The following is a 14467-nucleotide window of genomic DNA, read 5'->3' as shown; positions in this document are numbered from 1 at the left end:
CGGAGGCGAAAACAAGGCTAAATCGATTTACACCCTTGTTTTTTGAAAATTGCGAAAAAAAAAATTCTCTTTACACCGTCGACTTTGTACGTGCGGCATGAAATATGGGAAATTTCACCGTGTAAAATGTTAGGGGTTAAACACGCGCGGTGATACATTACAAAAAAGGGAGAGAACCCCCAACTCTTTCCTTATTCAAAGTTCAGAACGCCTTTGGTACGCTGAGAACTTTGTTCCGTTGCACCGATGCAAGTCATACATAAATCAAAATTCATCCCTTTTCCACATTGCTCGTAGTGGATTCACTTATTCAACGACGAACACTTAACATATATCGTTAAGGTCGAATTTGGGCTTCCAGAAAAGTAATACCATACATATATTATATATATATATATATGTATATTCTGTAGGTTTCCATAGCCTTTAAAAATTTAACAAGTACATGTACTCCGACATTTTTCAACTGTGTTTATGAAATTTCAGCTAATTCTGTCAAATTACTGACTATTTTCTGCCTCGCCGGTGAGGCTGTAGTGAAATCACGTCATACAGACACGACGAAGGGCAGAGAGAGAGAGAGAGAGAGAGAGCGAAAGCTTGCGTGCGACGACCCTGAACTTGGGGTGCGTGAATAGTTGAATTGTTCGCGGTGCAGCCGACGATAGCAGCTAAAACCACGTGGTGGGCGCCCCGCCGGTTCGAATTTCGATCGGGCAGGTCATCGCCGAGGAGGCCCGACCCAGCTTCGGATCTTCCCGGCACGCGCGGCGTGCCGAGTCGCGACGCGGCTTAAGGGATGCTGGAAGCTCGCCCGCCCTTTTCCACCCCCGCTGTGATCGAGGGGTCCTCGAACCTCCGATAGTTTGACGGGAAATATACCGTTTCGACTCTAGCGGAATACCTTTTCCGACATTCTTGAATAACTGTGTCTATTTGCCGTCGAGGGAGGGAGAAAATTTCATCCGAATTTCGAACTGGTGTTACGTGTGATTTTCACGTCACCGAAGATGCCTCTTCGAGTGAAATCCCGTATTTTTTTTTATTTTCTAACAATTTAAGGATAACTGAAAAATGGATGCCGATCGGTGGGATGACGCTTGTGGCGGAATGATGATTTTCATTTCTTATTCAATCGCGGGGACGATGAAGGATTTTTAATCAGAACTTTAGGGAAAAAAGAAGTCGTCATGGATATTTAAAAGTATATCACAAGAGCGGAAATTAACAATGATACTAAATGAGAAAAATTTGGAGTCCAGGATCCTTTGACGAATTTTAAATTCCGATAAGAAATCTGCGAGTACCTAAGAATCCAATATATGTAAAATTGTGTTAAGAAAATCTTAGATGCGAGAAACCTGAATATGTTTTTTTTTACTTCAACAATATCTCGAGTGACTTCTGAATACCGTATTTATTGACCAATATGCGACTCAAAGAAGTTTGGTTCATTTTCCTTAACGCACTGAAAATAATATTCATTTTTTTGATTACTTAGAAAATGCTGATAAAATTGATATTCTTTAAAAAGAAAAAACGCTTTAAACATTGTTAGAATTACGTGAAAATATGCCATAAGCAACCATTAAGTGTGGTTACAGTGGCCCATACTAAATTTTCTGATTACTGCAACATTACGTCTGTTTTTACGATCGACTAAATTTTTCTAGTTAAAAAAACAGCCTAAACATCGTTTCATTGTACCAACAGCATGAAATTATCGCAATATTTTCAAGAAAATACAGAACTCCTGACCGCGATAAGAAGGAGTTGGTAGGAAATGAAATAACACATACTCATAAATTTTGCGGCCACGGTTACAAAGCCAACTTCCATTTGGTACTCGGAACAACTAATTGTAAGTGTATTTTACGTCTAGGGTAAAAAATGATAATACTCAAGGACCGTGGATCAGCCTGCACGGCTGGATTTTTTCTCTTGAAACAAGGAATAAAAACCCTGGCGAAAATCGAAGACGGTCTTTTCAATCCCCCGTGGATCTAACAATAAACCTGTGAAACTAATTGTGATAGGTGACATTATAAGCCTGGAGCCCCGAGATCCGCCGTAGTGGGAGCCAACCGAGTGTGACCGCTCGATAGCAACGCAGGCACACACAACACACCCCTAAATTAACCCGCAAGAGTGGCGTATTTCCCGTGTGCCCTTAAATTGCCCCCAGGTCCGTTCCCTCCTTCACCCGGCTGTACGGTACGCGCGCCGAGGTTAAACACGTGGTAACAAAAGCTCGCTCACCCTTTTTCCCATTAATGCACGAGGTGCGCTACCTACTTTCCTCGTCCTTCGCGCGGCTTGGCGCGAAACAAGGACGTTGAAACTTTTCCTGTAGCCAAACCACGCGGAAGGAGGTCAAGGAGTCGAAATTTTATGCATATTATGCGACTATTTGCTTTTTCCCTTTTGCTACCGCGTTGCTGTTCTATTCTTTTGCCGTATCGGATACAACGACAGGGTGGCGACAGATCTTTGGGAAAAAAGTTCCATGACATTTTCCTAGTTCTGGAAAAATTTCTGAAACTTAAATCTTTCGGATCATTAACTCTATGTTCGGTTCGAATTCAATTCGAATTTATGAAAAATATAATGTCAAAAAGATCAGTTGAAGCGAGTTTGTTTTCTTGACGAAAAAAAGTAGCCTTGTTATCTCAAAAAATCATATCTAATTCCCATCACAGAAGACTGTTATTTCAGTGTTTTCCATTACCAAATTAAAAATCCCCTGACAATTCCAGGTTTTCAAGATGTGTTGCCACCCCGAACGATACACATTTTCACCGTTCACTGCGATGCGTTTATTTTTCTCCGTACGTACCGCGTTTTCTCCCAGCTGTTTCTCTTATACTTTTCCTCCTCCCCATGGAATCCCGCCGCTTATCCACCCGCGTGCAATCCACGCGAGCTAGAGCTGTCCGGTCTGGAATTTATATTGCATGTTTTATATTCGTTCGGGGGTTAAGAAGCTGCAGAGGTCTGTATTCGGGTGTACGTGTATTCACAGGTTCATTAACGGAACGAGCTTTCGCAGTTTACCGGGCTTTTTATACGGGGCAGTTTTCTCCTACCTACACATGCATACTTGACGTTCTGTTACAAATAAAACTTATCGCGGTAAGAAGACTGTATCGCCTCACTTCGCTTCACTCCGCGGTGTTCATGCCACCCTGTAAGTCGGGTTGCTTTTCTATGTATGTGTGTATTACACCCTGCAGCACTCCTGCAACTTCTTATACTTTATTCATCACTTATTCACTCTTATAAATCGTCCCGCTTCGTTCAACTTTTCTCTTTGAATTCTATTCTCTTTCTTTCTTTGCTCCAGCTCAAGTTGCCTGAATTTTGCATTATGCCTTCCAGCTCTCTCTCTCTCTCTCTCTCTCTCTCTCTCGGCAATCATCCCCCTCCCTCCCACTCACAGCAGCTTTGAGAACGATGAAAATAAGAACAAAAAAATTATCCCCCGGGTATAAAGCTTACACGAGTTTGCAACTGTCCTGATTATTATACCAGTTATATTTCGAGAAGTTTATGTACGAGTTCATCACGCCCCTAGGATTGCGTATATTTTATTCGACTTTTCGAGGAATAAATTAATTCATGGTTCTGGGATAAGAAACGGTAATTTATATTAGCACACCGTAATCGCGATACGTGGATAAAAGATTAATTGACTTTCCAGAAAAATCCAGTTCGTACACAATATTGTCCAGATCGGAGATCAGCTCGTTCTGAATCTTCTTTCTCAAAGCATCTATCTTCTTGCCAACAAAATTATCGTTATACATTGAACAACGTTCATTATTAGAGAAAAATTGGCCACCATCCAACGTTCCGCGTATCACGATCATCGCGGCAGTAAAAGAGATTGCACAATTCTCAATTGGCTAGGTTGACTCCAACTCCGTCCGTGTGTTTTTTTTTGTTTTTTCCTCCTGAGGAGAGGAAATTAGTCCTTTATTCGAGGGCAACGATGCTCCGGAAGGTAAACCGCGTGCGGAAACATCGCGCGGAGGTTTATCAGCCCCGAGTAGGCGAGTCAACTGCAACGGAACCGGTGAGCGTTAAATCAGAGAGACAGTGAGATTAGTTTTTGTCCCTTTGATGCCGCGGGGGTGGAATGGAGGTGCTAATTAAAAATTGCGCGACTGAATTTACCCAGCGAAGCGGACGATCAGTCAGCCTTGACATTAAGGCTGAGGCACATTAATTTATCGTTAAGGGAGCTGGTCCCTCGGAGTGGGATCTACAGCTACGCGTATATTTCTGCACCCCCTACCTCCCTTTCTCACCCTGCAGACCCGAAGCGTTTTTACCCCCGTACCGTTTCATCCTGTACACACACGCACGAGTGCCTTACAGACACGCGATCCTGCGCTGGAACCCTCGAGCCATTTTTCAACACTTCCAAAACGAGACGACATCAAAGGTATATTACTATCGTCCGCTCGCCCGTTGTCCGCTGGCTAGTTTCCCGGCTCGCCTGCTGCGGACGCAACGTCTCTACGTTATTTACGTATGCATGTATGTACGTATTTACGTAGGGTACATGCGCATACTTTATACCCAACGGGCAAAGCTGCCGCTTTTTATCCGCTGCAGCGTCGCGGATGCTTGTGCACCGAGCTACACGCCTTGCAGGATGAAAGGCTTTTAGCTCGTTCTTCCGGGAACGAGAAGGAACTAATTATTTTATTAAACCCGGCCGGTTCAAGGCATCGCCGTTTTATTCGTGACTTTAACACCTTTCGTTCGACTGTGATACGGAGGAGATTCTCAAGATGTTTGAGAAAATTGTGCGTTTTAGCTGCCGATGCGAAAGGCTCGAGCAATGCGGTATTCTCGAAGATTTACTAACACGCAATTTAAGGCATGGTCCATGCTTTGTTTTTATATGCTATGAAACAAACCGTATCGAATTATTCAAACGAACCATCATTTTTTTAAATGCTTTGACGATCGTGGCCAAAAATAGTATTTTTTCTTTGGTCAAAAAAATGTTCAAAAAATATCAACTCTCTAAAAATTATTTGTTTTTCGAACTATACGCTGTTGTTCCACATTCTGTACCCCAAAAAACGAAACCTTTCGAACAAACCGATCTGCTGTTTGGGATTTTCTACTCAAATTCATTTAACAAAATTCGTTCTCTTTTCCCAGACCAGATATGACACTAGCGTTTGCTTTCAGAGTTTCCTCAACGCCTGTTCCGGGGGGATTCTGTCTCTCGCGATCGTAAACAGGCTTTAAAAACACAGGAGCGCGCCATGTACGGATCACTTGACCTTTGGACAAGATAGGACGAAGGAGGACTCCCTTTGTTACCCGAAGCTGGACGACGGGAGGAAGCGTTATACGTCGAGTCTGCAGCAAGAAATTCGAGCCTGGAAAACGATTTTCGAGTAGAAACAGCGACGAAGAATTCGCTTCTCATCGAAGGGATGACTCGACTCGCCCACGCAGCTGCCCGACATACTTTGACTCTGATTAATTTATCCCTGAGAGTTTCAAACCTGCTGAGGAGGATGACGGAAATTTTTTGCTGAACTTGCGGGAAAAAAACTGTCTGTACAATTTAGACTAGCGGTTAAAAAATTATTACCGCATCGATGCTGATAGATCGAGATCAAAATCCCGAGGATAAGCGATGTAAGCATAACCAAGCTGCAAGCTCCGAAAGCTCGCGCCAATTCTCGGCGAGCGAGTTCCACCCTATTCGCTCAACATACTCGCACCCTGATACACGTGGGGCAGTCCAAACCGTTTCGACCAGGGTTTGACCCTTGACCCCTCGGATTTCGCCCGTGATTTTTTGTATAATTGTTCTCACTTTGAGAGGCACTCTGTTTTTATTTTTAAATTTTTTCGACACGGTTTTAATTTTCTATAATTTTTGGAAACCACGTTATTGATGGACACAATTTAAAAATCTGAAAGATCGCGTGTCAGATGTCACACAATGTTTAAGCTTGGATCTGAAGTGGGGAGATTTTTCCATCTCACTGTTTTCAAGCCATTTCCGGAGAAAAAATTAGAAGTGAGAGTTATTTTACCGTTGATGGCTGCTCAAACATTTTTATACGTCACATCGGATTTAAAAAAATTTTTTCTAATTTTTCAGAACCATTTTACCATGTGCAATTTTTTTACTAGCTAAATAAGGAAGAAAAAGAATCTCTTGCCAAAAATATGAAATATTTTTCAAAAATCCGATGTGACATATGAAAATGTTTCAGCAACTATCCATGGTAGCTTTTTTTTCGGAAATAGGTTAAAAACAATAAGAAGGAAAAAAAACTGTCAGCATTCCGGCTCGGAGCTTAAAAATTTTCATATCTGACACACAAATTTTCAGAATTTTTTCACATTTTCCAATTGCGTCGATCAATCGCATGCTTTTGAAATATTGTAGAAAGTCAAAACCGTGTCGAAAAAATCTAAAAAAACAGAGTGCCTTTGAACTATTGTATAAAAAATCGCGGGCCAAATCCGAGAGGTCAAGGGTCAGACCCTGGTCGAAATGGTACGGACTGCCCCGCATACATAACTCTTTCTTGGGGTGTATAAGAGACGCGAAAACTACCCCGAGACTACCTCGAGATTGCTGTCCAGTTAAAGATTTACCGCATCCGTCTCTACCATCGCCGACAAATTGATTAAAGGACAAGATCAAAAGTCTTTCCTGATTAAATTCGCTTTACCGTTGTACCTGACTAGGAGCGAAAGCGCTGGATATGTATGTTCAGAGTGCGGGACGCAAAGGCGAGACGCGCATCTTATATCTGTTCCAATCTTTATCAGAAACGATTGAGCAATCACCGGGCGACCTCATTCTTTTTTTTCCTTCTTTTTTCTTTCCTTTTTTCATTCACTGCACTGGCAGACCGATGTGAAATATCAGTTGTACAGTGTCTGGGCTTAATCAAGTTTGTCGTTTAATTGGCAAATTGTTATTTAGTTTGTCTGTATTTCCAAGTACGATACACAAGAGAGAAACGGAGGGTCCGAAGAATTTTTTTAATTATTACGCTATCGCCTGACGATTCGAAGTTACTCGAGATTCGAGCTTTGCACGTTGAAATCCGCCAGAAATTGTTTTTCCGGGTTCAAAGGTTGCGGAACCATGCACGCCCTTTTTACGCTATATGTACGTCAGTGTGTTATAGTTTTCTTGTACGGCTTCCTAGCATAAGATGAGAGAGAAATGTCGGGGGGAAAAAGAATAGCGAAAAAGGTGAAAGGAACGAACCCTGAACAATTCCGGGAGGCGAAGCAATATGCGAATTCAAAGACCGCAGAGCGGAACAAGCATTTCTTCCAGTTTATTTATAACTCCCACAGTGATACGTTATACATTCGATATTGGCGCTGCAGACCGTGCCGATGGCTTTCGCTTCCCATAAAAGGTATGGGAAAACTTTCAACCGTGTTTCGAATCAATTACGAACTGCTTGACTGCGGCTATGCAGTGCTTCCACGGATATGAACATGTGTTCGACGTCATATGTTCGCTTACGTCGTACACCGGAACACTGTAACCATACGCAAATACCTTCCCCGCACAACCGCTGAAGGAGAATTACGCTTCGAATGTTTCGCATATATCCGGGTATTACGAACACACGATCCGCGAATGCATGTACGCGGAAATCCCGAGGGAATTCGATGCCTCCGTGACGGATATCAACGGATCCTTGACGTGTCCTGGACGCCTAATGGATGTCTAACGTTCTCCGAATATCTTCGGCCTCGCATATTCTGTACGGGTGAAAAAATATCTAATGGATGTCTATCCGCCGGATCCAAATATTTACAAATCATTATTACGCCTTCTTCAACTCTTAATGTATAATACGTGATGCCGGTTTGCACCGTCGACCTCGATTCCTTTCGAAATGGATTGCATCACGGAAATGATTCGTAATAATATGAGACGGAGAAAATCAAAGTGCTTCGGCGAAACGTCTCAAGAATGTTGGTATAATTTTTTTTTCCCATCAAAAATTCACGATTTGCAAATAAATGCTTCGGTAGCGTAAGTACGTACAATTATACATAGTAGTTAAAACGCGACGAGACCGGCAATTTTTTTTCGACCAATGTCTGGAAAATATCGCTTAAACTTAACGAGTTCCATAAAATTATAAATATACCTACATCCAAAATGACGTTTTGCCGATATCGTTTGGCTGTTGGATTTTCTTTTTTCTTTTTTACTCCTTTTTTTTTTTGAAATAACACGTTCACGAGGGATGTATAATTTGCACTATCGCATATTTGCGCTTTACAGGAGCAATAGAAATTCTTTTCTCCCAAATCAATGTACCTTCTCTTTTGCCAATTTCCCTTCATTTTGAACGGTTGAATTTGTATCCGCGGTTCAAGGAGCGAGCAAGATTTGTAATAATCGTTCACGGCGTAACCGGAGAATGCGAAATTACCGCTGGGACCGGGAAAGGGAATATTGGTCGAACGGGAACCGTGCGCGAAATAGAGTATGCGGTGTATTTTAGCGAGCCGTTTCCCGGGCCGTAATCACGCGACTTAAGGCACCTTCGCCGGAACCGAGAGAGGGTGAAAGGGAATTGGAGACAGGCGAACGGTGAAAGATATCGGCGGGGAGGCCGAGGAAGATAAGGTTTCGGTAAACCGCAAATTAATCGATACGTAGGCGCCGACTTAATTAACGTACTTTGCGGACTCACTCGCCGCTTCCTGCTCGACGTGTGTGGGTATTCTGACATTTTCAGAGGGGGGCTAAAGCCGGATATTAACAGCCTAGGCGATCATGCCGAGGATATTTCGCTCCACCTCTCTCAAGTTCAAAGAGTTGAGACGGCCTCCGATGCAGCTAGACGTCTGAATATTATCGTAGCGAAGAATGCCTTGTACGTAATTATTTTATCATAAACACAAGTGTTTCGCGAGCGCGGTTCCCGAGCTTTTTTATTTTTATTACGCGGCGAACCGCGCTGAAGGCAGCTTTTACTTCTGTTTCGGTATTATTTGTTGAAAAGATTTTTCTCCCCCTGTAGCGTTGCGTTCCTTTTTCAACACCAGCTTGCTTCTAGCTTTCTATCATACCCTCGATTTCTTATGCATGTACAAAGCGGAGCTTGCGGCAAGGCAAGTTTCGCTGCTTTACGGACAGAAGCGGCTTATTTGAGAGAGGATCGTCGAGTCTATTGCCAGCATTCAAGCTTCCACTTCACAATCGTAGCTTGTTCGCGTCTCTGCGGATATACAGATGCCGATAAAGCGTCTGTGGCCGCTTCCAACTTTCGTAAATACATCTACTTCGTATCTGTGTATAGTGGAAGGCGGGGATCCAGCTTTTAACTTTCGAATGATTCATACAGTGCGGAGAGTGCGACTTAAGTGCCTCTGATTTTATTTCCTAGAAATACTAGGCGATGTATAAATTTATAAATACATTTTTTGTTTCCCATTTATTTTTTCACTTACGATGCGTTTATTCTACTCTGGATATATCATATTATGTATGAATAAATTCCTCGTTGAGCTTTAAACATTTCTCCAGATGGCCGAAGTATTTTTATACGTAATAATATGAAAAAAAAGAAGTGAAAATAACACGCTTATCGCACGAAATCGAAATCGGTGATGCGTGGAGGATACTTTGACCTCTCGGGTTTCAAATTTGAATATTGGATGTGGATGACGCTTCGTTATAGCGATTTCTCGAATTTTCTATTCTCGCATTCTTCACCCAGTGTTTTCTACTTTTGGCTTCTTAAAATAAGTTCCCGTACTTCTTGAATAAATTTCTAAACGTCTTATACCTGGTCTGCACTCAATGGGTTATATTTATCTCATTTTCTTTCAAAATAGACCAGTCAGTTCTTCGAAACTTCTGTAACGTTGCCACCAAGTCTACTTGACCAGGATCCAAAAAAATGTCGAGTGCAAAACAGGTCAGTGATCCGAAGGTGCAGAGTTAAACTTCGGAACGATTAACGGTACTTGTGACAAGTCCTGATATCTAAATTAATTGAGTGAAATCATGTTCAATTGGAAAATTCGAGAGGGGAATCAATAATGTAATAAGTTCATCCGATTTCATTCTACAATTTCTCTTCTCTTTGGAAGAACATTTAGTAGAAAGTCACTGAAACAGATTTTTTTTTTCTTTTGTATAGTATTTATAAATTGTATACTGCAATTGATTAATCACAATCAATATCGGGAAAATGTTGTAAATTGAAATGTTTAACGATGCTAAGAGAATAAAAAAAATTATAAATCGTGTGCTAGTAAATTTTGTGGGAAATAGTCTTCTGAATGAATCGAGCCATTGGTGAGTGAAATCGATGGATTATAGATACTAGAATTTCAACACTTTCGAAGCGGTTCATAAATTCAGCATTTTCTGTTTTTGTTCGAAGAGATCCTTTAGCAGATTAGGAATATAATAATGTGAAAGATAATTATACCTAAAACTCTACGATTTCTGGCGAACCGACCTCCTTCAAGTTTCTAAATGTCGATCAGCACCTGGTATAATAAATGATATAACAGTATGCGTGTGTTTGCAGTAGACGGCAAGCAACTTCGTGCAGAGAATTGATGTCAAAAAGGTGTAAAACAATTTGCCACTGACCCGTACCTGTGATTATTTTCCGCAGAAGTTTCAGCTGGGTGTAAATAAAAAGGAGAAGAAACGATAAAAAACGTATCTGGTTCACGCGAGGCCTAATCTTTTATCGGGCAGGCGTTACACGCCAGCAATGGATCTGGTTATTTATGCCCGAACAGACGTCGTGCCGGAGTGCCGGACACGCGATACTAAATTGAAAAAAAGTAAACTTTTTCCCCTCCCTCCAGTCGTCGTCGTACCTATTACAATCGAAGTGGGCGATAATGGCAGGTGATCGTTGATCTTCTATAAAAATATCCGTCTCGGTCGGCGAGTTAGATCACACTCACGATCAGGGCCAACTTCTGCCGATATGCCTTTACGATTATACGCTTCCCGTCCATTATCTACGTCTGCAGGCGAATATCGGGACGCGCCTGTACAAAACCCCTTGTCGAATACATCCGGCTGTTCGCTTATGTCATATACGTATACCTATACAGAGAACTTTCCCACTTCCTGTCACCGGGGCGACGAAAAAGTCGTTTCCTAAACTTTGAACGGACTCTGGGCGTCAGGAACACTTCGCCGAAACAATGATAAAGCAAAGTTCTATGAACTTTAGGCGCGTGAAGGAAGCACGAGGGGCGAAACAAGCGCTGAGAGGGCGGCTAATTTCTTTTACATAAATTCACCGCTCGCTGTACCGCGCGGGTATTTCGCGACGTCCTTTATGTGCTCCTTTCTGTTCCATAACTCGCAATTCAATGCGCACACTGCCAGCGTACATCGTATTACTGGCCGGGTTTCCTCTCTGGAAAATGACGTCTGGAATGGGTCGTACGAGTTACATACCGATGTACGAAACGCGCGTATCGCGAATGTGCGTTTCGGTGTGTGTGTGGATTGATGGGTTCACGGGTTGGAATGGTTCGATACTGACGGTATACCCTTAATCCATGGATACTTCTGCCACACGACGCGGTACATGCTCTTTACGTTTTTGGATACCAGCCAGACTTTCGTCGAACGAACGCAATTTCCCGGACGAGAATCTGCTGCAGTCTGTTACGATTTGGCTCGGCGTACGTCTTGTTCAATAACCCAAAAGACAAGCAATATTACCAGCGTCACCGCTTACGTTATGTTATACCTCATGTATACTTTGGAAGAATCCCTGCTCGGATTGTACATATATATTCGTATTTTTTCTAAACTTGAATTGTTTTAAATCCGACGTTGATCGCGAGTCTCGAGCTTTCGGCGCCACGCGTCGGTCTATTGTATTCGGGTCGCTATCTCTACTGTTATAGTGCCTATGGTATCAAAGCTTTCTATTCTTAAATGTGACGTGATTTTACGGAAAATTTAAACAATGTAACGGTCCGCCTGTTGTACTTTATGCTCGGTATTTATTTAAAAAAAGCCTGCGAAATGTAACACGGTGCGAAATGTAGAGCCTCTTGAATTTTTCATTTCAAGAGTCGCTCTTGCAAGCTTATACGTTTCGCCCATCACGTGCAATGTGTCGGTCCCACTTTGATATCATGAGCCGAAAAGAGTGCACATCAAACAACACAGAAGAGCAGGACTCGAGTAGCGAGCTGTCATTTCCCGCCACCGACTCTTATACTTTTGTTTTAAAAAAAGTACACTCGTGACACATCATACACATACATATAAATTCACTTGTACATGACTGAATTAGCTGCTTCGTATGCTCCGTGACTGTGTAGGTACAATGTTGAAAATGATTGTGAATTTACCACACATTTAACGCCCAAAAGAGTTGTCAATTTACAAAATCAGGCTGCAAATTTACAAATTCGGTGCAGCGACATATATTACTATGTAATTGTCTTAAATATGCAATGAAAATTTTTAATTTACTAAAATTCGTAGGACTAAATTGTGTGGTAAATTTGTCATGTTTGTAAATTGAATAAACAGTAAATCTATGGTGAATTCGCTGTTCCGTATCCGAATAAAACTTCCAATAGGTACGGCGTAGAAAGTTCCATACATAAATTTTTAACAGTGATAGAGTCTCTCACGCACTGTAGCAATGGAATTTTGGTGAAAATGATTAAAACTCATTCGAGAACTACAAAATATCATTAGTTTACCCAACTTTGAAGACCGAGTGAATTTCGCAAATTGCAGAGACGAGACGGCGTTCCACAAGACGCAAAAAAACTGTTTGAGGGACCTAATTACACCCGGCTCCCATATCCTGCGGAGAAAGTAGAGCTTTTCTGTTTCTTTACCTTTTCGTCGAAGGTTCCCTTTTTGCTCTCATGACACACGAAAGAAAGTGCCGAGTCGTTGGAATTTAATAATGCCCATGTGTCAGCGGTATCGATCATACCCAATATCGTATGCACACAGCGGTATTCGCTTAAAGGTGTGCTCAATAAAATTCTATTGATGTAAGTTACACATGTGCTCAGTAGGGTGGTCCTTATTCAGGGTGTTGACGAATTTTTCCCAGACCATCTCCCAAATCAACTTCAAATAATTCGAAAACAATCGCCTAATTTTTTCAGATTTTTACATCGACTTTAAGATAGTCCGCATTGTGATCGAAGTTTTTTATGGAAATTAACACGAGTAAAACTTTTTTCTCAGTATATATTTTATTGCAAGAGTTCAACAATAATGTTCCCGATAATCTGTAACCGTGAGGTTTTGGTGAGAATTAGTGCTACTATCTGGGAAAAAATACACATCATCGTACCAGGCAATCTAGACGAATTGCACTTCCTCGAAACCTGACTTATTTTTTATTTAGAGGAAGTACAATTCGTCTAGATTGCCTCGTACGATGATGTGTATTCTTTTTGTCATATAGTATGACTACTGCCGACTAAAACCTCGCAGTTATAGATTTTTTGGAACATTATTACTTTCACGATAAAATATATAGTGCGAAAAAAAGTTTTTCTCACCTCACTTCCATAAGAAACTTCGATCACAATGTGGGCTATCTCAGACTTGCTGTAAGAATGTGAAAAAATTTGGCAACTCTTTTTAAATGATTTGCAATTGATTTCAGTGATGGGGCGGTAAAAATTCGTCAGCACCCTAAACAAGGACCACCCTAGTGCTTAGATTTCCACATCTTTTTTCTTAGACTTCAACGGAAACTGACATTGCACGCTTCATCTTATGATCAATAAAAACTCACGGGTAGGTAAATAAATAACAGGACGGATATCGTGTGGACTCCGGTGTGGGGGAAACGATTGACAAGAAAACAGACTATAACAAGACTACGTTTATTTGGTTATAAAATAACGTAGAAATTTCTCCCAGTTGTGTAGCACAAACAACGTTTTTTACAATACCATTCATGCGATATCATCGATTTCTACAGAGATTTTGAAGAAATTTTAAAGAATTGAGGTACGAAGTTGATTAAAAATATTTTCTGTTGTCTAAAATTTGTTGTTGATCTGGAAATCCGCGATAGTTTGCAATGGGAATGCGCAGAAATCTATACACTTTGTGAGCGTGAAAAAATACTCAAATTCATGCTTACCGTGTGACGTAATGTTCCGTGAATCTCGAATATTTGATTGGCTGAAACACTCACGGAGCACTTCACATCACTCCATTATGACGTCACGTCTAAAATGATCGGATATTTCGACGATGTAGCTGTGCTTCCGTCGCTGAATTTGACAAGTTTTAACACATGTGATTAATTTGTCGAAACACTTAGCTTATTCAACCAAAAATCAGACAAAAAACGATCCAACTAAACAGAGATCTTTCCTCTTTTCCAAGCGAACACGTTCCGTGGCGTTCAAATTTTCCCGCCACTCGGTCTTCCGTGAATCGACGTAGCTT

At 41.5% G+C, this 14467-nt stretch overlaps 1 protein-coding gene across 1 annotated transcript in view; it reads right to left on the bottom strand.

Moving 5' to 3' along the window:
- Positions 1 to 14267, bottom strand: part of LOC124174941 (somatostatin receptor type 2-like) — a 46748-nt gene extending 32481 nt beyond the window's left edge. The window contains exon 1 of the mRNA XM_046554611.1: positions 14157 to 14267. The gene's annotated coding sequence lies outside the window, so the exon portion shown is untranslated. The remainder of the gene's footprint in view (positions 1 to 14156) is intronic.
- Between the last annotated feature and the right edge of the window lie 200 nt (positions 14268 to 14467).

Source organism: Neodiprion fabricii, chromosome 2, assembly GCF_021155785.1.
Source record: "Neodiprion fabricii isolate iyNeoFabr1 chromosome 2, iyNeoFabr1.1, whole genome shotgun sequence".
Classification (NCBI taxonomy): Eukaryota; Metazoa; Arthropoda; class Insecta; order Hymenoptera; family Diprionidae; genus Neodiprion; species Neodiprion fabricii.
The sequence above is the reverse complement of the archived record's forward strand: the minus strand, read 5'-3'. Positions and strand labels throughout refer to the sequence as shown.